Here is a 25,263-nt window from a genome sequence, read left to right as displayed (position 1 = left end):
TCTATAAAATAGGGGAACTTTTTTTTCCCACTGAAAATGAGCCAATTTATCCAACTGCTTTTCATTCACTAAAATAGCTCTTTAAAGTGGGTATCTAATTGGATTACTCCATAAATTGTATGTCTTTCAAAGATATCTTTCATTTTATTTTCATTAATACTTTATAAAAACTAATATTACTTCACATAAGTGGATTTGTCCATAAAATTTCTGATTCCATAAATGGTAGACACTTTTAAAAGAAGTTTTATTTTCTGTTTATTGAATATTTTGTGATCACAGGAGAAAGGGGGAAGTTCTTCAATTAACATAGTAAAATGAGCCACTAAACCAATATCAGTAAAAATCGCTCTCCATTTCCTAAATTTATATAAGGTGTCAGAAGACAATGAAATAGGAGCACAGATGCCCAGGGTAATTGCAGACCCAATTCTGAGAACAATTTTTACCTATACTGGGAATCCCTGCCAGGCCTTTCGGCACTGCTACCTCACCATCACTGCCAATATCAATGGGAAGCTGGATTAGCAAGAAACACCTTTCAACCTGGGAAATAATTACTCATGTAAATCAGGAGCCCATAGAGTATATTATAATGGAGTAGCCTTGTAGGTTTGGAACCATAGTATTTTGAAATACAATGAAAGTTAATGATCATCTAATCCATCCTTCTTGTTTCATAGATGAGGAAACAGTGGCTTAGGGAGAACGAGGGCTGTGGGAGTTACAGTGTGTGAAGTAATTTCCCCAAGGTTACACATGTTGGAAGCAGCAAAGCCAGAATCAGAATGTGGATCCTCACACTAAAGTCACTGCTATTGCTTTAGAAGCATAAAATAGACAATTTGCACAGTTTTTGTTTTAAATAAATGGAATCTCAGTAGTCCTTTCCCTGTTCTCTCTGTTGTTGCTCCAACCTTAGCAATAGGGACTAGGTGTAGAATTTCTTTGATAGACAGACCTGTCAGATGAAGAAATTCTCTCCATCAGTGCAAGTCAGTAACTTATCTGCAGTTTAGAATTTTAAAGAGTTGCCTATGCCATCAAGAGTTTAAGCAAGGGGTCTAGAGTTAGAGAGTCAATATGTTTCAGAGAAGAGATTTGGAGTTAAATAGTGTGGTACAACAAGGCCATTTTTTATTATAGTATGACTTCCTTTAGCTTATAAAAAGAGAAAAAGGTAAAATGATGTTAACTATAAAAACCTAGAAGCATAAACTAATACAGCTAAAAAGAATGATAGGAAGCATCGAGACTAATTTTACAGATTTCTTTATAAGAAAATGTAGGGCCAAAGAAGGGAAATGATTTAGGACTATAGCAGGATGACATGGATACCAGCACTAGTTCACAACCTAGTTTCAACCCCATTCACCCTCCAAGTCTACTTATTTATTTATGCCACAATGTTAAAATAGTATAAAAGTATGAATCACCTGTCTATCCCTTTTATACATTGATTGCACAAGATAGTCCTGAGGCTGCTATGAGAAAAATATTGTCACTGTCATAATCAACTCATATTTATTACATGTTATGAAGTTAGTAACATAGAAGCATTAAATAGATAATCATATATTCATAGTGAGTTCTTTTTTATCCCTCATAGAACATGTAATTCAATTATAACACTTTTAAAAATGTAGTATTTTACATGAGATTGCTTTACCATCATTAATTAATGCATTCTCTCAAGTACATACATTTTTATGCTTCAGGTCCCTTCAGTTTTTCTGACTCTCATAGTTAAAAGAAAAACATTCAGCAGTCAGAATGTTTTAATGGAAACATTACTATATTAGGCTTAGGGTCAGGTTGGCCTGGATTTGGTAGGATTTGTCATAAGCATCAGAAAAGTTTTCAGTTGCAGAATTCTAGTTTTGTTTTGTTTTTTTCTTAGTCACTTTGTTATAGTTTGTATTATTGGAGATTAAAAGTTACTGAGTAGATTAAATTCATTTATACTCATATGTAAGTAGTGATCTATTTAATCAGCTTTACTCCCTGGTATTTCCTATATTATACTATAAATATTCATTAGCAAAATTCATTCTATTGTCTAACCCAAATTTTGACATTCTAAGATACCCCAAATGAATCACAAGTAGAAATAGTACTTCACAATTGTTCATTTTCTCCTCTTCCTCCTTCTCTTTCTCCTGAGAAATTGATCAAAAGACTCTCCAACTCCAAGAACTTTGGAGGTATGAAATAATCAAAGGTACTGTTTTTAAGCCACTTAAGAGTGGATTACACTGTCTTGCTAAGGTCACTTACCACAAGTCTATTCCATTGATCCTCCCTTAAAAAGGGTTAATTTTATAAAAAGGTCGGACTGAATTATATTTAAAACAGGGTTGCCACTAATTTAATTTATTCCAAAGAGATTTATTTACAATTTATTTACAAAATATAGAAAGAGTTAAGTAAGAAAATCAGAGAGAGATTAGGGTAAGATATCTAACCTAAGCACTAAGTAATTTACTCCAACCCCTGGCTCACCTAGTGTCAGTCCAAAAGAAGAAATTTAATAATGGGCTCACCATGGAATACTATTGTGTTCAAAAGAATAATAAAGTGGAGGAATTCAATGGGAACTGGAACAACCTCCAGGAAGTGATGCAGAGCGAAAGGAGCAGAACCAGGAAAACATTGTACACAAAGATTGATACACTGTGGTACAATCGAATGTAATAGACTTCTCCATTAGGTGCAATGCAGTGATCATGAACAACTCAGAGGGATCTATGAGAAAGAACACTATCCACATTCAGAGGGAAAACTGTGGGAGTAAAAACACTGAAGAAAAACAATTGCTTGAGTACATGGGTCGAGGGAGATATGTTTGGGGATATAGACCCTAAAGGAATATCATAGTGCAAACATCAACAGCCTGGAAATAGATCAAGGACACATGTAATGCCCAGGGGAATTATGTGTTGGCTACGGGAAGGGCAGGGGGAGGGGAGGGAGGAATAAAATATGATTTTTGTAACCAATGAATAATGTTTGAAATTGACCAAATAAATTTTTATAAAATGAAAAAAAAAAAAAAGAACAGGCTCACCAGGACCAGGGTCTCAGGTCCAGTCAACAGATTCTTCTTCAGTCTCAACTCCAAAGAATGAAAAAATGCATCTCTCAGGAAGTTCAACTCCAAGTAGAACTCAAAGTAGAACTGCTCTCAGGAAGTTGTAACTTCTTTTGTGCCTCTTCCTGTGCCTTCCCCTAATTTCACATCTACCAATTACAGTTGAAGCTTTGCTTTAGGACTGCCCAGGGGCAGTCAGTTTAATTCAGATTCCTTGCCCCCTATTGAACTTGTGGTTTACAGACCTCCACCATTCAAGTGTAAATGGGGTGTTTACACCTTTGGTCATTAAATCTAAGAATGAGTTGATCTCCACACTCAACTTTAAGTAGTGTGTTTACCCTTTTGGTAATTAAATCTAAAAATAAGCAGGAGAGTTAATTTCATTTTCACAATCAGGAGAGAGTTAAATTTAATCATCACATTATCTAGTTTTAATTGTATGCAAAGTGTTTTGTAGTTATGTTCATATAGCTCCTGTGTATGTCTTGGTCAATAGATTGCTAAATATTTTATATTGTTTAGGGTGATTTTTTTAGAATTTAAATTTATTTATTGAATTAATTAATTTAGAATATATTTCCATGGTTACATGAATGATGTTCTTTCCCTACCCTACACCCATCCCCCTCCCATATCCATTTCACAATTCCACTGGGTTTTACAAGTGTCACTGAACAAGACCTGTTTCCATATTATTAATATTTGAACTAGTGTGATCGCTTAGAGTCTATATCCCCAATCAAAGCCCCATTGAATAATGTGATCAAGCTGTTGTTTTTATTTTATGTTTCTACTCCCACAGTTCTTTCTCTGGATGTGGATAGTATTCTTTCTCATAAGTCCCTTAGAATTGTCCTGGGTCATTGAATTGCTGTTATTAAAGAAGTCTATTATATTTGATTGTGCCACAGTGTATAAAGTTTTCTTGGTTCTGCTCCTTCACTCTGTATCAATTCCTGGATGTCATTCTAGTTCACATTGAATTCCTCCAGTTCATTATTCCTTTTGGCACAATGGTATTCCATCACCAACAGATATGTCTAGGATGATTTTAAATGGAATTTCTCTTCTAACTCTTGCCCCTGAATTGTGTTAGAAATATATAGAAACACTGATGATTTATGTGGGTTTATTTTGTATCCTGCAACTTTGTTAACATTTATTACCCTTCTACTTCTCTATAGGTCAATATACAATTCTCTGCCCCAATGGATCTGATTGTTCTTCCATCTTTCAGGCAATTTCAATGCTCATAAGAATTAAGTATTACCTGTCTCCAACCTCTTTTATCCTTCCATTGTATTGGCCATCTTCCCCCCTCCACCTATGTGCTTCTTTATGAAATATCAATTTACCTCATTTTGTTTCTTTTCCCATTTCTCTTAGTATTATCCTCTTTTTTTATCCCTAGTATTATATATATTTTACATTTCATCGTATACAGTTTGTCACTGTTCCCTCTAAGTATACTTCTTCTAGCTACCCTGATGATTATGACCATGTTTAAGAGTTACCAATATCATCTTTTCTTATAGTAATACAAATCATTTGAACTTGTTGGATCTCTTAAAAAAGCTTGTTTGTTTGTTTTCTTTCTTAATTACCTTTTTGTGATTCTCTTGAGTTCTGTGTTTGGACATTAAATTTTCTGTTTAAGTTTGGTCTTTATGAATGCTTGGAAGTCTTCTATTTTATTAAATGACCATACTTTCTTCTACAAGAATATAGTAAGTTTTGCTGGGTAATTGATTCTTTGTTGTAGACCTAATTCCCTTGCTTTCTGGAATATCATATTATATGCCTTCCAGTCCTTCAGTGTGGATGGAACCAGGTCGTGGTCCTAACTGTGTTTCCATGATATTTTAACAACTTCTTCTAAGCAGTTTGTAATATATCTCCTTGGTCTAGTAACTCTTAAATTTGATGATAAAATTCCTGGCTGTTTTCATTTAGGAATTAAATGCAGGGGTTGATCTGTTGATTTCTTCAATATCCACATTTACCTCTTCTCGAGAATGTTGGGGCAAATTTCTTGGATTATTTCCTGTAGAAATATGTTCAGGCTTTTTCTTTTGACATGATCTTATGGTTGTATAATAATTCATAAATTGTATCTCTTGGATCTATTTTCCATGTCTTTAGTTTTGTCAATGAGGTGTTTCATATTTTCCTTATCTTTTTTTTTTTCATTCTTTTGATTTTGTTTTGTAATTTTGCTGCCTTGTGAAGTCATTTGCTTCTAGTTGCTGGATTCTAGTTTTTAAAGACCAAATTCCATCCTTGGCTTTTTGGTCATCCTTTTCCTTCTGGTCTGATTTTCTTTATAGATAATCTTTCACTTCTTTGCCTTATTTTCAAGCTGTTCAATTCTGGCTTTGAAGACTATTTTCACATATTAGTTCATGTGCCTCTGTTTCCAGATGACTTATTTTGCGTTTTAAGTTCTTTTCCCAGTTGTCTTTAGCCTCACTTAATTGTTTTTTGAATTGTGTTTTGAGTTCTTCCAAAGCCTGTATCCAATTCGCTGCAATTTCTGCATTATTGCTCGCTGTTCCTTGATCCTTCTCTGTTCCATTAGCTCTTTGTTCATTACCTGGATAGAAGGTGTCGATTGTAATTTGTTTTTTTTTTCTTTTTCTGTTTCTTACTCATATTTTTCCCCTTCTTTCCCCCCTGTCATTGGCTGTAATCCTGTTCCTCTGTTTATTTGGTGGGTCTATGGGTTTGGGCTATTCTGTTCTAAAGGGTTTTATTCTTTTCTCTGCTGATTGACTAGATTAGGCTGATGGAGTATTAATGAGCCCTGAGGTCAGATCTTCCCCAGATGCCAGCAGAAGCTAAAGGTATAGGTGAAGATGTGGAGGCTAAAGGGAACTGTGCTTTCTGCTCTGTTTTCAACATATTTTGTAGTGGTTGCAGCCTTTGACTTGGGAGCTTAGTCAGCAATATTCTCTACATACTCAGGGGGGAAAGGTATTAAATATTGAGCTTCCCTGCTCTCTGAAGGCTTCTTATATATCCTATTGATGAGATTAAGCAAGGGCAGAGATTATCTGAGGATATTGATGGGCCCTGAGGCCAAAACTTCAGGAAGGATAGGGGCCCAAGATGGAGAGTTTTGGCTGTGACTAGGATACTTTCTCCATCAGCTGCATCCCTGCTGACCGTGGTCAGCACCCTGAGCCTGGCACAGCTCTGCCAGCAAGGTACTCCCTCCAGGCTAGAGCCCTAGCCCTGAGATTTTGGTGACCACCACCAGAGACTCAGCAGAGTAGGTGGGGGAGGGGTCCTGGGACCTTCTTTTTTCCTTTTTCTTAAACCCAAGAGTTCAAGAATTCAGGCTTTTTTTGGCATACCTTTTAAATTGAATCCAACAGGAGGGTCCCCCAGCTCTGTCCTGTTGTTAGATTTGGTTTTCTGTCCTCTCAAAGCACTTTGTTTTTTATTGGCATGTAAGGGTTTTCACAGAATGCTGGACTTTTGCTGCATCTAAATGGCCATCTTCCTCAAGTCTACTTTTAATTTCTACAATTTCTCCAAATTCTTCAAAGATCACTGACAACCTGTCACCAATATGTTAAAGTCCTTTTGTATTCCAGAATACTGTTCACCAGGATCCTGTAATGATCTCATTAATCTCAATGAAGTTTGTGGTGAAATTTCTAACCATAAAAATACCAATAAGAGAAACAAAGTCTCAGGTTACAAACCAAAAAATAAAAATAGGTTTATTGAGAGAGGACTGACTTCTGGTCAGACTTAAAACCAGACTTCTGGTCAAGACTAAAAGGCCCAGACTGCACTGTGAGAAACCTTCCTTTATACCCAAAGAATATCATAACTTATATACCAATACAAAAATAACCCAATAGATTTACATTCCTAAAAATAGAGGCACACAGAAGTAATGTTCATTGGTTGAGGCAATTATGAAGTCCTTCTCTTTGGTAGGAGAAGTCATTTAATAGGCAAGGGGGAGCGAGAGAGCCTGAACTCTACTTTATAAGCCTGATGTAAATTTTGATGTTTAATAAGTTGACCAGGGTGAAGGGGAGGTGCCAGGCCTCCAACCAAGGCAAAATCCTGATGAGGTATACAGGCATGAAAGGGTGCCATCAGCCTCTATGCTAATGAAAACCAAGTCACAAGTTCAAGACCATAATTGCTGAAGGTGCATGATATAGCAAATTTAAGACTAAGGCTCAAATTGAGGCCTATGCTAAAAATAATAAATTATATTAAAGCAATTATCTACTTAATTCAAAACTTTAGAACATATATTAAAATAATCATAAAATACTAAAATCATCACTTATTCTGACATTATTTAAATTTCTTTGAATTATATATTATCTTGTAATTATCTGAAGACTACTGCTAATATTAAGATATGAACCTCAAAAAAGGGGTTAGGGGGCTTCTCACTCACAAGCCGATGCTCTTATATCATCCCTGCATTTATCTAGATTTTCTAATTGCTATGAACTATTTTTTTTATTTCTATCTTAGTACAAAGATAATTTTCCTTTTGAGAAATAAAAAAGCATAACAAGTTGAATAGCTCTGCCTTTTCCAATCTATCATCATTGTCCTATCTATACCAAGTAGTAATCCAAGTCTTCCTTTGATCTTATTATTGCTATTGATATAGCTTATGAAAGTAATTTAAGTTTTCCGCAGCAATCATTATCAGCTTCAGTTTGTTCCAAGCTTTTGCAGTCTCTGAATTTATTCTCATAGAAGCATATCACTTTTATTCATTTTTTGTTAGCTAAACTTATTTCTATTTTCCAAGAGGAAGTTTGCAGAAGGGGAGAAGTGGTAGGAATCAGAAATAAGATCTCTGCTTAAATTCTAATTCAAAGACATCAATCATGTAATGATTGGGGATTCATTTAACCCTTTTCATCTGTTTCCTCATTTTTAAAGTGGGGGATGTAGTAATATGAACCTTAGAGTTATTCTGTAAATAAAATTATAAAATACAAATAAAATGCTTTGTAAATGTTAAAATACTATGCTAATATGCACCCTTATTATTACATACCTCTTCAAAACCAAATTGGTTAAGGAATTCCATGCATTTTCATATTTGTCTCTAAATATAGATTACTTCTAATTTTCTACCTCTTTATTGAAATTACCTGTTCCATCTGAATTTTACTCTCAAAGATATCCCTTTCCTCTTGGACTAAGTTTTCCCATAGAATTTAGGCAATCAGATATTACTTACTATTTCTCTGAACTCTTTGAAATCTACTTCCCCAGAATCCTGGAATCTTGCAAATTTCCATCATTTCTACTTTGGCAACTGACTTCCTTATTTTATTTTATTTTTTATTTTGCAACTGATTTCTTATTATAAAATGTATTCATTATCTGTTTTATATTAAACATTCCCAATGTGACCAACACTGTATTGAGCACTCCAATGAAGTCAAAACTTATTCAAACATTTTGGAGAGCAATCTGGAATTATGTCCAAAGAGTTAAAAAAACTCATGTATATTTTTACATTGCAGAATAATTTTAATGGATACAAATTTATATAATATAAAAAAAACAATTAAGCTTTATCCAAGTCCTTTTAAAAAATCCAAGAGCCAGACTTCCAGTCAAGATGGCAGCATAGAAGCAGCAAAAGTTCAGACCTCTGAAAATCCTTCCTTACCAATCACAAACTGAGTGCTTCTAGGGGACTAAAATTCAAACTTAACAACAGTACACAGGTGGGGAACCCTCATGCTGGACTCAAATCAAAAGGTATGCCCCCCAAAAGCCAGAAGCCTAGAACACTCAGGTCTAAGGGGAAGGCAGAAGGAAGGGCCCAGGACCCCTCCCCCCCAACCCAGAGCACTGAGCCCCCAGTAGCAGAGGGAACCTCTGGGCCGGCAAAGGTTCAGTTCTGAATGGTGCACCTTGAAAGCAACCTGGGCCAGGCTCCAGGCACCCAATACAGATGGCAGGTAAGCAGCAGGAGAGACAGGGGGATGCATGGCTAGGTCCTTCCATCAGAGTCTCACTGTAGGCTTTTGCCTCAGAGCACATCCTGACCAACCCAGTTGAACCTAATCCCATCAGGAGTCCTCAGAGCTTAGGGAGGCTGAGTTAGTTAGAGAACAAATCATAGAAACAATTAATAATTCCATTGAGGAAAATGACAATAGTGAGACATTCTTTCAAACTTTATGGGATGCAGCCAAAGCAGTACTCAGAGGAAAATTAATATATCTGAGTGCATATATTAACAAATTAGGGAGGATAGAGGTCAATGAATTAGAAATGCAAATTAAAAAACTTGAAAGTGAACAAATTAAAAACCCCCAGAAGAAAACCAAACTAGACATCCTAAAAACTAAGGGAAAAATTAATAAAATCAAAAGTGATAGAACTATTGAACTAATAAATAAGACTACAAGCTGGTACTTTGAGAAAACAAACAAAAATAGACAAAATACTGGTCAATATAATTAAAAAAATGAAAGAAGAAAAGTAAATTAATAGCATCAAAGATGAAAAGGGGGAACTCACCTCCAATGAAGAGGAAATTAAGGCAATCATTAAAAACTACTTTGCCCAATTATACAGCAATAAATATATCAATCTAGGCGATATGGATGAATATTTACAAAAATATAAATTATATAGACTAACAGAAGAAGAAATAGGATTCTTAAATAATCCCATATCAGAAAAAGCAATCCAACAGGCCTAAATTAATTTGCTCATTTAATGCCATGAAAAATTACAAAATATTATTGATAAAACTAGAGAAAATAATATAAAAATACATCTGGAAGAACAAAAGGTCAAGCATTGCAAGGAAATCAATGAAAAAAAATATGTGAAGGAGGAGACCTATGTGAAAATGGAGATTTGAACCCCAGACTTCAATTCCCATAAGTCCTTGGAACTTCCCAGAATTTCCCAGGATCTCACCTGAGTGTGAGATCACAAATTATTATTAAAAGGGGCTCTCCACTTACTTGAGGTTTCCCTTGGCTTCCACTTCTAAGGACAGGCAGCTCTCTACCAGTCAGGCAAGATGTAGGTTGCACATGCTTTTCCTTATTTTGTATTTTCTTTATTTCTTAATCTTTAACAAACCTCATAAAAATATAATACCTTTAGCAGAGAAACTAATTTTAATCTTAACTAATTTTAATCATGACAGTTATGGTGAACCCTGTGGGTTGTGATGAAATACCCTCAATCTTTTTAACTTTCCTAAATCTTTACTAAGTTTAGCTTTTAAGAGCTAGTGCCTATATAGTGATTTTTTTAAGCCAAGTTCCTCCAAGAATTTTCAGAAAAGCCTCTTGATCTGGACCTGTTTGATTCAAATCGCTCCTTCTCTGGCTGTCACTCCTGGTCTCTTGCTCACCTGGTCCTCAATCATGTGATGATCTGCCCACCCAGACCCAGCAGACTCTAGCCTTGGAGCAGGTCTCTCATTGCCCTGGCCCAGGACTCACTTCCACCTGCTGATAAAAAACGGGGATGATTTTTTCCTTAGGCTACAATTAGCCTCCACGTAAACTGGGGGCAGGGGATCACAGGGAGGGAGAAAGAAAGAAAAGAAGTAAGAGGCTTTTCCAAACAGGAACGTGCAAGCATGGGGTATATAAAAGGATATCTTTTGACTATACTGATACTTTTATTATTTTCACTTGGGTGTCAGGGGAAAAATTCAGCTCCCTGCAACTCTTTAGCCAATTTGAGATTCCTCACTATGGGGAGGCAACTCAGTGGCTCAGTGAATTGAGAGCCAGGTCTTTGTTACTCCAAAATCAGTTAGTTAGAGAACAAATCATAGAAACAATTAATAATTCCATCGAGGAAAATGACAATAGTGAGACATCCTTTCAAACTTTATGGGATGCAGCCAAAGCAATACTCAGAGGAAAATTCATATCCCCAAGTGCATATATTAACAGCTTTGGGAGGACAGAGATCAATGAATTCGAAATGCCAAAAAAAAAAAAAGACTTGAAAGTGAACAAATTAAAAGCCCCTAGAAGAAAACCAAACTAGAGATCCTAAAAACTAAGGGAGAAATTAATAAAATTGAAAGTGATAGAACTATTGAACTAATGAATAAGACTAGAAGCTGGTACTTTGAAAAAACAAACAAAATAGACAAAGTACTGGTCAATCTAATTTTAAAAAGGAAAGAAGAAAAGCAAATTAACAGGGGAATGGGGATATGTATGGGAAACAGACTCTAAATGAACATCCTATTGCAAATACCAACAACATGGAAAGAGGTTCTGATCAAGAAAATATGTGATACCCAGTCAAACTGCATGTCAGCTATGGTAGGGGTGGGGAAAAGGGAGGGAGGAAAAGAAAATGATTTTTGTAACCAAGGAACAATGTTTGAAATTAAAAATAAAAATTCAAAAAACAAGTATTCTAAAAAAAGTTGATTTAAGAAATGCAAATTAAAAGAACCCTGAAGTACCATTTGACACCTATCAGATTGGCAGAGGTGACAAAACAGAAATGACAAATACTGGTGGGGATATGAAAAAAATAAGATCTTAATGCACTGTTTTTAGAATTGTGGACAGGCCCAAACAACTTAGAGAATAATTTGGAACTATGTCCATAGGGATATAAAACTGTGTATCTCATTCCCTCTAACCCAGTAATACTAAGTGTATAATATCTTGAATAAATCATAATAAAAGGAAAAGCGCCCATTTTTTCAAAAATATATATAGCAACACTTTTTGTGTCCTAAAAAAAATTGGAAGTAAAGAATGTGGCCATCAATTGGAGAATGGCTGAACGTGTTGTGGTTTATGACTGTGACTGCATACTTTTGTGTTAAAAGGAAAATGACAAGGGTAGTTTCATTAAAAAAAAAAAACGAATGAATCTGGGTAGACTTTTCTGAATTGACACAAAGTAAACCGAACAGAACCAGGAAAACATTGTACACAGTAATAGCAGTATATTCCAATGATCAACTAAAAATGACACATTGTGATAAATAAAGCAATGCAAAACAATTTCTAAGGGCTTATAATGAAAAAATTATATCCACTTCCAGAGACAGAACTGTTGAGGTGAGGGGACATAGTGAAGCATAAGCTTTTCATTTTGTTTTTCTTGCTTTTTTCCACAACATGACTAAAATAGCAATCTGTGTTATATGATTTCACGTGTGTATTGACATCACTTTTCTGATCTTCTTGATTTTTAGGGGATGGGTGGAAGGGAGAGAGAAAGTTTAGAATCCCATTAAAAAAAAAGATGTTAAAAGTAAAAAAAAAAACAAACAGGAAAGATTTCAAGCTTTATTATGTATCTGAGTGAAAGAAGGCAAACTTGAACTTGACACTTCCAGGATCACCTTTTTTGGCTACTACATTTCTGTTGGCCCCTATCTCATCCACATTTAATCCATGGTACACCTGCTCTCAAAACAGAGAAAGAATTTTTTTAAAAGCCTTTCTTTCCTTGCTTTGAATTGTTAATCCATGCAGCTGGCTTCAGGATGTGGAGTATTAGGATGTAAGAGAAGGCTTTCAAAAATATCAAACTGCTTAAAAGTTTTACTATTATATCACAATAAAATGTAGCTCTTACTTCTCCCCACAAGAACATCACCTGAATTGTGCTTAGTCAAATAAGACAGAGGCATAGAAGCTCCATTTATTTTACTATAGGATAATGTTCATTACACATCATAATGATGCACTCACATTGGGGAAATCAATTCCCTTTTTCCTTTTTTGATTTGACAATATCTAATCATATAATAATTTGTGTTTATACAGTGCTTTACTTTATCCTCATAAGAAGATTTTCTCAATTTTAAAGATGAAGGCTTTTAGAATTGAATTGAAATGCCCAACATCATACAACTAATAATGGAATAAATTGAAACCTGATCATCCTGACTCTACTCTGTCACTAGATATCTTTGGGGGTATCTTCTAAGGAGGTCTATACCTTCAATTATGTCACTACAAATTCAGTACATGATTATTTGACTCAGAGCTTAGGATTACATGTGTATCTCTAAATATGGAAAAATATGATAGGGATTTTTTGTTTATAGATACCTTATAGTCTAGTTTCCTCATTTTACATATTAGGAAATAGATGTAAGGAGGTTATGTTACTGGTAAATGGTCAAAAACAGATAATCAACAGTAAACCCTGTATGTACTACTCCAAATCAAATAGTCCCTCTACTCTACAGTTCCATTTTAATTTAAGTTCATTCTTTGAGGTAATAATTTCATGTTTATCTTTCTATTCCCAATATTTAACATGCTGTCTGTAAAAAAAATAATGAAATGTGTCCATTGATTTATTTGATTTAAAATTCTATCATTGCTTGGAATTAACTACCAATTATAATAGCAAAATGGTAGTTCTATGTCTGCTCCAATTTAACTATTTTGAATACATCTTAACAATTAACTGAATTATAAACCAGAGTGATCTGTATGTTCAACTGTGTGTGGAGAGTATAGTTACGGAACAAATTGCTTGAGAAATAAGACATTTGCAAAACATCAACTTGAGTTATGTGCCCATAAGAATGCCTCTAATGAGAAGACCAGGTTTCTATCCAATGAATGTACATGACACATGCTTTCATGTCCTCTTCATAAATCTTATTCTGGAGAGAGTTGAATGGACCATGAGCCTCTTGGTGAGTGAGTAATACCAAAGAAATTTGACATTCATTCTGTTCCTATGATGCTCAAAGTTATACAATTAGTGACAGTACCAAAAATGATAACTATTTTTGCTTTTCAAAGCTGGGATTGACCTTATTGATTTAATTCAGATGCCTAATTTGTAAATATGGAAACTGAGGCTTAAAGACTTGGCATACATCACATTGTTAGCTAATAGATCTACCCAACTCAAAATTCTTTCCACTAGTATTTTGCAGTTTAACTTATTTTCAGATTGTTCTACTTGGTTGATTAATGGTTAGCAATTTTTAAAAAAGATTGAAATTCATGATAAGAATGTTTTTGCCAAGAAAGTATTAGGCATTTCCTTGGAGACATTAATATGAGAATGAATATGCTTTAGATTTTTCAAAACTAAGGGAAACTAGATGTTCTCATAATAAGACAAAAAGTATCTTGGCTCCAAGTAGTAATTGTATCCATGATGTCATTCACTGATCCAATGGAATGGAGATAATATGGTGATTCATTAAAATTCAGGGGCAGGAGAACAGATAAATAATTTGTGGAATAACAAAATAATGGAAGCAATGGGCCATAAAAATAAGTAATATGAAGAATTGAATGAAGCAAGGGAAAACATATGACCTGATACAGTGTCAAATAAACAGAATCAGGAAAAGAACACATACATTGATGATAATAATGTAAATGGAAGCAAAAACATCACCAACAAAAACTGAATGTGTAATTATCATAACCAACCTTACCCATAATGAAGAAACAAAAACAGTCCCCTTCTTACTTTCTTTGTAGAGCTAGTGAACTATGGGAAGGGAACACTATAATATAAGACACAACATGTTAATTTTGATACAATCATCTCTCTGTCTCTTTGTCTCTGTCTCTTTGTGTCTCTCATTCTTTGGTGAAAGGTATAGCTCGAATGGTAGTAAAGGTGAATAAAGGATACAATTCAGAAATGTAAGTAAATTCAGAAATAAAAAGAAAGATATCAAATAAAAATTTAATTAAACTCATATATTAGAAATGATATGAATCTTAGGCCCTCCCTCTCTTAAAGCTCCACATAACATAATAATGATATAATCATAAAACAATTATATCATTACTTAAACTGTGAATTACTTCAATACCATACATTCAAGTGTAATATAGAAAGAATTTTTTTTCCTAAAAATAAGCAGTGATGTCTTTTTTTAAGATTACTTGCAGTTCTCAATTATCAATGTCACTTTCCCCATTCCAAAGTTAAATCAAGTGTTGATTGATTATGTTTGCTCGTTAAACCTTACTGAATAATACTAATCTTTCATAGTATGATTTCTCAAGTGATAATACTGTCATTTGGGAAGTTATTGGCTTATATGAATATTTGCCATTAATATTAAGATGTTAAATGTTTCTTCTTTTTTCTTCTTTCTTTCTTCCTTTTTTTCTTTCTTTCTTCCTTCTTTCCTTTCTCTCTTTCTCTCTTTCTTTCTTTCTTTCTTTCTTTCTTTCTTTCTTTCTTTCTTCCTTCCTTCCTTCCTTCCTTCCTTCCTTCCTTCCTTCCTTCCTTCCTTCTTTCTTTCTTTCTTTCTTTCTTTCTTTCTTTCTTTCTTTCTTTCTTTCTTTCTTTCTTTCTTTCTTTCTTTCTTTCTTTCTTTCTTTCTTTCTTTCTTTCTTTCTTTCTTTCTTTCTTTCTTTCTTTCTTTCTTTCTTTCTTTCTGTTATTTTTTTTCTTTCAGTACTTCAAAATATGAATTCAGTGTCAGATAAAAAAAAATAGATGGACCATATCTTTAAAGCGTGCATTATCACAAGACTTTTGAACTTAAATTGATTTAGGCAGCTAGAGCAAGAAAATGCAGTTTGAAATGCATATCTAAACAACCACTGGTTTGAGTTTTGTCTTTTTTCCAGATTGTCTGCTTTAAAATTGTGACATACTTAAACAACCTGCTTCTTATTTCTAAGAAACCCTACAAAAATAGAGGCTTCAGCAAAGAAGCAAGTCTTTGGATGAATATTTAAATAAATACAATAAAATTATAATGCTTTTTTACATTAGACAGTATTGTAAGGCAACCCTGGACAAAGTTATATTTTTTTACCGTAGACTGATTATAAAGTGACATACCTTTTTCTATTATTTTTTAACTTTTAGTTGAAATGAATTTTTTTCATTATTGTGCATTAATCAGTAAGCTAATTCTTATTTTCTTGAGATAAACCTTTCAGATTTGGGAGATGAACTAGCATGAATTATTCATTTTCTCAGAATCAGGCTGGACAATTTCATTTCTCCCCCACATGCTTTTACAGATGAAAGATAATCTCTATGAAACATTCTGATGCCAGTTTGTGTTATGACTCTTCAAATAAAATGACGTAATACATGTTTAGTTTCTATATATTCATTGCTATTTGTGGAGGAGCATTTACTGCCCCACACATTAATTTTTGACTAACAAATCAGTCCTGAATTTTCATTTACCATACCTAGTGTTTTCTTTAAATATTAATATTTCTGTAATCTTGTACTTCATATTATTTTTTTTCCTTTCTCAATCCAACAGGCCGTTTGCTTTCATCATACTGTATACACTGAGTCATGATTGTTTACTGCTAAGAAGTAGAACTGAAAATCTTACTTCTTTTCTCCAAAGAACAAAATATGACCATGTGAACAAGGTCACCAAGACTTCTCAGATATTTTAGAAGCTTAAGGTCCGAAGGCCCTTGGGATGACATTAGTTTACTTTGATGCCTCCAATAAGAACTACATCAAGGTTAGGCCATAAAGACTGCTTTTCTCTCAAAATGTCAGTGTGTAAACAATTAAGTGACCTTTGGTGACTAATCTTATAGTAAAATATGATGTCAGGTGGAAAACCTGAAAATAGCAATAATTACAAATTCCCATTGCCCCTGGAATTGTGGCAACAGATTACTCTGAGAAGAAAATCCTGATGCCAAGTCATCAGAAATGATTCAAATAAGCAGTAACAGTCTAGGTTTTGCCTTACAGTATGTGACAAGAATATAGGATTCTAGACTTTTGGCTAAAAGGTACTTTAAAGATGCTAGAACATAGACCTACAAGATCCCTTAAAATATTGGATTTTCTAAATAGCACAGTGAATAGAGGGCTAGATTTGGAATCAGGAAGACCTGAATTTACATCCTATGTGACTGTCAAGTTATTTATATTTTTTAGCCTCTTTTGCCTTGTCTTTTAAATGGATATAATAATAACTTTTACTTGATAGGATTATTGTAAAGATAAAAAGGGATAATATGTGTGTGGAACACCTTTTGGGACATTCTCCCCAACTTTTAGACTCATGGGAGAAATGTCATAAGTAGGGCTCCTACCTCAGGTTCTAGAAATAACTCTGTAAGCAATTCTAAAATTATACCTCATGAACCCCCACAAGTGTGTTTCCCATTAGAAAATAACCTGTAAATATAATCAGCTTCCAGAAAGAGGTTTTATGAAGATAAAATATAAAAGTTACCTGCTAAATATTTCCTCCCTAAGCCTAGTGCTTACTCTTCTACAACAACAGAGTACCTATGGGAAGAGCAGACATACATCTTTAGAATACAATGGTAGTGAGTGTGCAGGATACATATGTTTTAAAGGTAACTCAAAATTCTGGGTACCTCCAGATCTAAATGTCCTTTCTCTCTTTCTAGAGACCCCAAAAGATCCATTCTACACAAGGCATCAAGACTGGGTGGGTTGTTCACCTGGCATTACTCTTCAGAGGACATTTCATCACTTCTGGTCAGAGGACTCTGTGGGACTCCTTGTGCTTAATCTTTTAATTAATTAATTTTAATTAATTTAAAACTGTTGTTTCCAACAGTTTTAGTCTCAAAGTCATTTATGATTCTCCTCAGTGATACATCTAGGATATTTTAGAAAGAGTAACCAAGTCCTATTTCTTCTTTTTCAGGGTCTTGTCTCTTGGGCCTGTCATTTTCCATTAGGAATTTATAAAGAAAAAGTTTTAGCCTTCCCTTCTTTGGATAACTCTTTTAGGTACATGGCTGGCTCCCTATGGTAAGAGATATCTCCTCATCCTATGTCTACTACCCAATATATTTCTCAAATCACTATAGACTGGGCCACACCAGACATTCACCGTTTATTCAGGTATCACCAAACATCTTCAGGATTCATAGTAATTCAGTCTTTTAAAAATTAAATCTAATATTTCTCTGTTGTTCTACATAATTCAATGATTAGGAAAAAGATAAAGAAGCAATCTAGGTCCTGGGTGGTAATTCATAGTCTCCACAGGTCCTTTAAAATGTAAATAAATGTTTAAAATCTTCAAATTCATTATGCGGTCTAAATGTGACCACTCAAAGCTTTAAATCCCTCATAAAGTTGGAATGAGAAACTCTTATTTAAAGAGGCATTCTGCCACCTAAAGAGTCAATGAAATTGGAATAAGACATGCCCTTAAATATTCTCTCTCTACTTTTCCCTGAAGAGCTTCAATTTTTTAGAAGCCTGAAAAGGGCACACCCATGCATAAGTAAAGAGGTTTGTATAACATAAGGCTATATAAATGTTAGACGATCGTCATAGTACTGGTGATACATATTGGTAGTAGTAATAACAGCGATAGTACCCGTACTAGGAATAGCAGTAGCAGCAGCAGAAGCAGCAGCAGTAGTGATGGGGGTAATTGTACTGGTGGTTTAATCCCTTCATTTTGCTGCTAGAGGACAATGAGTTCCAGAGATAAGAAGTGACTTGCAGTCAGTAAGTAGCAGAAATACTCTTTTATTCCAGGCTTTGGATGGGTAAAGGGCACAAGGCCAAGCCAGTCACAAAGTCTGACAGTAATAAAGAGGGCTGAAAATCTCCCCTATGTCACTGTGGTGTCCCAGGGGATTGTTATTAATGACAAATACATCAATAACACTGTTGCCATGCCTCCCCAGGCTCTGTTGGTCTTTCTCTATACACACTCTATCTTTTCACACAGAGAAATACCTTGAATCTGTCAGCAAATTTCCCCTGACTCATATCTAGTTTGCATCAATAATTTCCTCTTGCTTATCAAAACTGATCCCTACATGCACTACCTCCCCGTTTACTATGTAGCAGAAGCTCACTACACACTTCCTGGCATCACATGGAATTCACGAGGTGTTTCTCCTTCTAATGGTTGCCACCAAAGTGAAAGTTATCGTAGAGACTTCTCCAGGCTGCAAAAAGCAGTTCCTGAAACACGACTCTTCAGCTTTCTCAGTTTTCTAATCCTTTGATACAACTCTCTAAGTACAGACCCCAACCAGTTCATATGAGCACTATCTAAAACCGATAATATAATTAACCTATTTTTAGTGCTAACTACCCAGAAGACAGTGTTGAAAAGTTTACAGATTACAAAAACCTTGATTCCTTCCTCAGGAGCCTTATTCTCTAGTCATTAATACATTAATTGCTAATTTCTTCTGTTCATATCATTTTCATGTTTCATGGGATATGAGGTAACTAAAAGATGATCTTTACCCTTTCAGAATTTACAAGCCAGAAATCTAGATCACTTGATAGCACACTGAAGAACATAAGCAAAGAGCCGATTCCTAGAACCCAGATAATGCATTCCAGAGAACTAATGAAGTCAATCTTTTACAAAGGTTTGATAAAGCTCAATTCTCTTGAATTACTTCATCTTCAGATTTCCATTATGTATCTTCTCTAATCCATCTCCTACATTGCTGGCAAAATAAGCCCTCAGCAGAGTGTTAAGACAATGTCACATTCCTGCTCAAAAATATATATTCATTGGCTCTATAATGCTTTTAAGATACAATATAAGATGGGGCTCAGAATTCAGTCTTCTCTGATTCATTATCACATTTCCAAAAAATGTATGCTGTCTTTCATTAAGAAGAAAACAAGTTTTGATGGAATACTATTGTGCTAAAAGAAATGATAAATAGATTATTTTTTTAATTGGGAAGTACTATATGAAATAATGAAGAGTGAAAGAGTAGAACCAAGAAAACATTATATATAGCCACAGATTTAATACTTGAAGAATAACCTGTAAGTGTTCACCTCCAGAGAATGAACAGAGAAGTGGAAACATGAAATATGTAAAACATATCTGTTTGATGGATGGTGTTTTCTATGCTTTAGGAAGGAGAGAGAGGGCTGAGATACTTGGAAATAAATTTTATTAATTAAAAAAAACACTCTCCAACATGCAAAAATGGTCATCAACTGTTTGCCTATATGAACAATCTCTCTATTGCTAATTTGTGTCTTCCACATATCTGAAATGTACTCACTTAAACTTCTACACTTAGAATACTGACTTTCCTTCAGGGTTCAGTTCATGTGTTGTTTCTCCTATTGGGGGCATTTTATTATCTTTTGACACATTAATAAACTCTCCAAATGTAAATTTCCTTGCATTTATACTTACTACAAATCTTAATAGACTATAAGGTCTTTGAGGCCAGAAACTGTGCCTTAAACATACACTGGATAAATTCCTATTGATTTAACTTACAAAGCACTGAACTGGGCCTTGAAGAACAAGTGAAACTTGGATAGATGGCAAGAAGGGATCTGTCAGAGTTAACTATGTGGTAGCTTGTTAGAAATCTGAAATTTCATTAAGCTTCCAAGACTGGTAGAAGTGAGATACTACTGAAGATGCTACTGATTGTTGTCCTTTTTTGTTGTGTCTGACTCTATGACTCCATTTGGAATTTTGCTGAAAGAAACTGGAGTGATTCTTTCCCCCCCTCATTTTATAGTTGAAGCTAAAGCAAATAGAGTTAAGTGTTGTGCCCAGGTTACACAACTAACAAGTATCTGAGACCAGATTTGAATTCAGGAATTAATGCTGAACAGAATGTGGAATTGGGAGTAAATTTGACAGATCAATCTTAACTGAGGACACCTAAATACTGTTAATGCCATTTTAACATAACAATTAGATTGTTTTGACCTTTAGGCTTTTGACAAACAGGAATTTTTCTCTTTTATTAATTATCCAATGGCTCAGTTGAAAGTATCCCTTTAAAAGACAATGAATTCACGTTGTGTAATGACATGCATTTCTAGACTCAGACTAATGTAGGGGTTTATTTTGGTGACTACCTGTTCATTTTAAAAAAACAACTTTTGTTTTTTCTTTTATTATCAATTGGTAAGGAAGCATAGAATAAGGTAGGAGAGGAGAGCTAGGGATAAGGATAAAAAAAGGAAAAGAAAAGAGGGTCACTAAAATATATTTTTGAAATGCACAGAAGAGAACAGAAGGGAGGTCAAAAGCAATCACTGACAAGCAGGATGGTTCAGAAAGCAATATGTCAAATTTTTTGCCTACTTAAATATAAAAGCAAGTGGTACATAATAGAGATTTTCAGCTTCATGTACAACCCTTTCTTTCTCTTCGGTTGTGTATATGTAAGTGCTCATTTTAGCTGAGTTTTTAAAGAATTTTTTTTTAATGTAGAATTCTTAAGTTCCCTTTGAGGAAACCGTTGTTAGGGGGGGAACTCTTTGCATCAGATATTCCTGATATAGATTTAAAATAAAAGATACACAAGAAACAAATACACATATATGACCAAGAATGATCCCCTAATAGACAAGTAGTAAAATGATTTGACTAGTTCTCAAAAGAATAATTGGAGACTATACACAATCATATGAAATATTTTTCTAAATCGATAATCTTAAGGGGAAGAAAAACCAAAACATTGATTTTTTTCTAAAAGGAAGAAAATTGGTAAAGACTAAAAAAATGGGGATAGTCCAATTTGGAAGAACTGTGAGTTTACACAACTCTTCCAAAAAGCAATTTAGAAATATGCTAAAATGATTAAAAAGACTCTACTTCTTGCTAGGCATATGTAACCACAGGGGGTAAAAAACATAAATATGCATCAAAGTCAGAACTATACATACATGCATATGTGTGCATATATATGCATGTGATTTGATCTGATTTAAATATTCATAGCAGTGCTTGGTTGGTTGGTTGGTTTTTGTTTTTTTTGGAGTAGCAAAGGATTGGAAATGAAAAGGATATACATCAAATGGGGAATGGCTGAACAAGTTGTGATATATGTTTATAATAGAATATCATTGTATCATAAAAAATGACAAACAAATTGGTCACCAAAAAACCTGGAAAGAGTTATATGAAGTGATACAAAGTAAATTAAGCAGAACCAGGAGAATGTTATACATAATACCAATAATTTATGACGATCAACCATGATTGACTTAACTATTATTAAGAAGGCAAAGATCCATGACAACTCTAAGAGTCTCATGACCAAAAAAAAAAAAATCTATACTACCATAGAAGGAACAGGGTCCAAATGCAAATTGAAACAAATCACTTTTTATTTCCTTGATCAACTTTTCCTAGTATATAAAAACCTTCCTTCACAACATGGGTAACATGGAAATAGGTATTGTATGATGATATATGTACAGCCTATATAAAAAATAATAATATGCAAAATCCATACCCTCCTCTGCCTTTTTTGAAACTTTTTCTCCATCCAAAATTCACTTTATCCCACTCACATAGGTAGAGACTCCCCAAAGGAACAAAAAATTATATGGATTTCAATTTAGGCAGGAGATGAATCGGATCTGGGGGTACCTCGGGATTGATAAGAACCTGTTGGAGGGGCTAGTACCAGGAAGGACTCTTCTTCAGGTTATCTGCTAAAACTATCCAAAAGATAAAACTCTTTCCAATACTTGCTATCTTAGTAGAAAGGAAGGTGATAGAAGAAAGGGGTGCTAAGAAAGGGGTGCTATGGTATAAGCAGGACCAGGGCAAAATATATAAATTAAAGACAACATGAAGTTACTTTAATTTTTTTTTGACTACTCATAATCCCAAAGGTCTTTTATAACTCTAAACCCTTTAGGTTTTTTGATCAGTGGTTGTTTTGTTCCAGGGGGAAAAAAAGAAAACTGCAGAGAAATAAGATCTAGCTTTCTTTGGAGACAAGATTCCTGGTTATAGCAATCTTATTTGTTTAGTTTCTTCCCCTGGTATTGCCCTTGTAAATCACAATCCCTCCTTGGTGTTTACACTCTTCAAATGCCATATGTTGCTCTCATTATTGTAACCTGCCTGGGGCTGTTATGACAAGTACCAGATACATGTAGAAATAGAATGGAATAAGAATGCTTCAGGACAGCTTCCCTATTACTAGGTCATGATAAACATGTTAATATATTCAACTTTCTCTCATAAAATATTTCTTTCAGCTTCCCCTTAATAATTTCTGGGGTACTTGGGCCACTGATCATCATCACTATTATCATCCAAAATCATTCACTGAATGCTTAATTGTGTATCCATCAATTATATAAATCCAACTTTTCCTCACTTAGAACTTACAGTTAAAAAGTCAGCGCTGACATGACTAAATCTTTCATTTAATTTAATTCCATTTAATGTAAGTCAATTTAATTTGCTTTATTGAGTCCATTCTATATGAAAAAGAACTATGGTAAGTGTGCTTTCTTATAGGGTGCTAAACCAGATACAATTCTTGTCACTCAATAAGCTTATAAACTAATCATGATAATACAACACATGCACAAATAAATATGATACAAGGCAGAATGAGAACTACTCTAATGGAAAGATGAACAAAAGGCATCAGGAACATAAAGATTAATTCTACAATGAAGTGATCAATGAAGACTTCATAGAAGTGATGATATTTGAACTGGACTTTTATAGTGAGTAAAACTAAGTAGATTTTCATGGATGCTAGAGTATTATAAATGAAGGGAATTAGAGGAGCAAATGTATAGACATATGAAAGTACTAGCTACTTTTAAGGGATGGTCAATTAATTCAGTTTTGCCTGAAACAATAAGTAGAAGGTAGTTGGGAAATCATGTAGATAAGGTAGGTTGAGTTTAGCATTTTTTTTTTAATTAAAAGAAGGAACTAATTTAAATTTGGAATATAGTAGTACTTCAAGTATTTGACAGTGTTGAGAGCATTTTCTCTGAATGGGAATAGTGAATAAAAATACATGAAAAACTGGATTGGAAGTGGTGAAAGTCATTGTAAGAGATCTTTGTGGCATTTTATGCTAAAACAAGTATAGATTAGTTAGTACTTCATACAGTAATCTACTACAGATTCCTGGAGGAGATGAAATGGCAAGGACTTTTTTTTCTTTCATTTTTATTATCATGAAAAACATACTTCCTTACTGGTCATTTTTGTAAAAGCAGAGTCATTCATAACCAAAATCTCAAAATAAAACCAAAGATAAACTGATATGAAAGATTACTTCAACAATTCTTTCACTGGAGATGGATAGCATTCCCCATTATATGTCCTTCAGGATTGTCCCAGGTCACTGTATTGCTGAGAGTAGCCAAGTTTTCACAAATAATTATCATCTAATATTACTGTTATTGTGTACAATATTCTCCCAGTTCCACTTATTTAGCTCTGCATCCATTTGAAGAGATCTTTCCAGCTTTTTCAGAAATTATCTTGCTTATCATTTCTAATAGCATAGTAGTATTGCATCACCAACATGTATTGCAATTTGTAGAGCCATTCCCCAATTGATGGACATCCCCTCAGTTTCCAATTCTTTGTCACCACAAAACGAGCAGCTATAAAATTTTGTGCACAAGTAGGTCCTTTCCCTTTTTAAAATTTTTTCTTCAGGTTACAAACCTAGTGGTGGCATTACCAGATCAGAAGGTATGCACAGTTTTATAGCCCTTTGGTTATAATTCCAAATTGGCAAGAACTTTCTGGTAATTAAAGAGAATTATATCATTGATTTGTGGTTGAGAAAAAGTATTTGAGGTAATATTATCATGTCTTTGAATATTTTAAATGACCAAAAAATTAAATTCAGTGACTTGATTAGCATTTGGATTAGAAATTGGCAAAATATTCAATACCAACTTATGGATTGATTTAAGAAAATATGTTCAGATGACTTCTATAATTGTAAAAGAATGAGTCTCAAACCTATTACTATGATATCAAACTAATAGATAAGTGGGGACCTGGGAAATAGAGGGTTTTTTACGAAGACTTTTAAAAGCTATAAGAAAATATGTTGTCATGATGCCAAACATCTGAAAATTTTGCCTATGAACAACTGCCAAAATGAATGAAGTAAACAATAAATGCTCTCAGAGTTGAGACAAGGAATATATCTATTTATGTTAGAATCAGCATGGAAGGCTTTTTGGAAAAGGTAAGATTTCAGTGTATGTTGAGGTACAAAATCAATTAAATAGAGAACAGTGCAAAGGGCATCCCACTCTGGTAAAAGACCTCAAACTATAGTGTTCAAGTGGGTATCAATTTGGTCAGCAGAGATATTGGCCTGGTTGGAGCAAAATATTTTAAGTGAGGAATACTAGTTACCTCTCAACCAGAATAATCAATGGAGATTATTTCTGAGTGTTCATTGTTCAATACATACAATATA

The sequence above is a fragment of the Monodelphis domestica genome, chromosome 4 (assembly GCF_027887165.1).
Source record: "Monodelphis domestica isolate mMonDom1 chromosome 4, mMonDom1.pri, whole genome shotgun sequence".
Taxonomy (NCBI): domain Eukaryota; kingdom Metazoa; phylum Chordata; class Mammalia; order Didelphimorphia; family Didelphidae; genus Monodelphis; species Monodelphis domestica.
The sequence above is the reverse complement of the archived record's forward strand: the minus strand, read 5'-3'. Positions refer to the sequence as shown.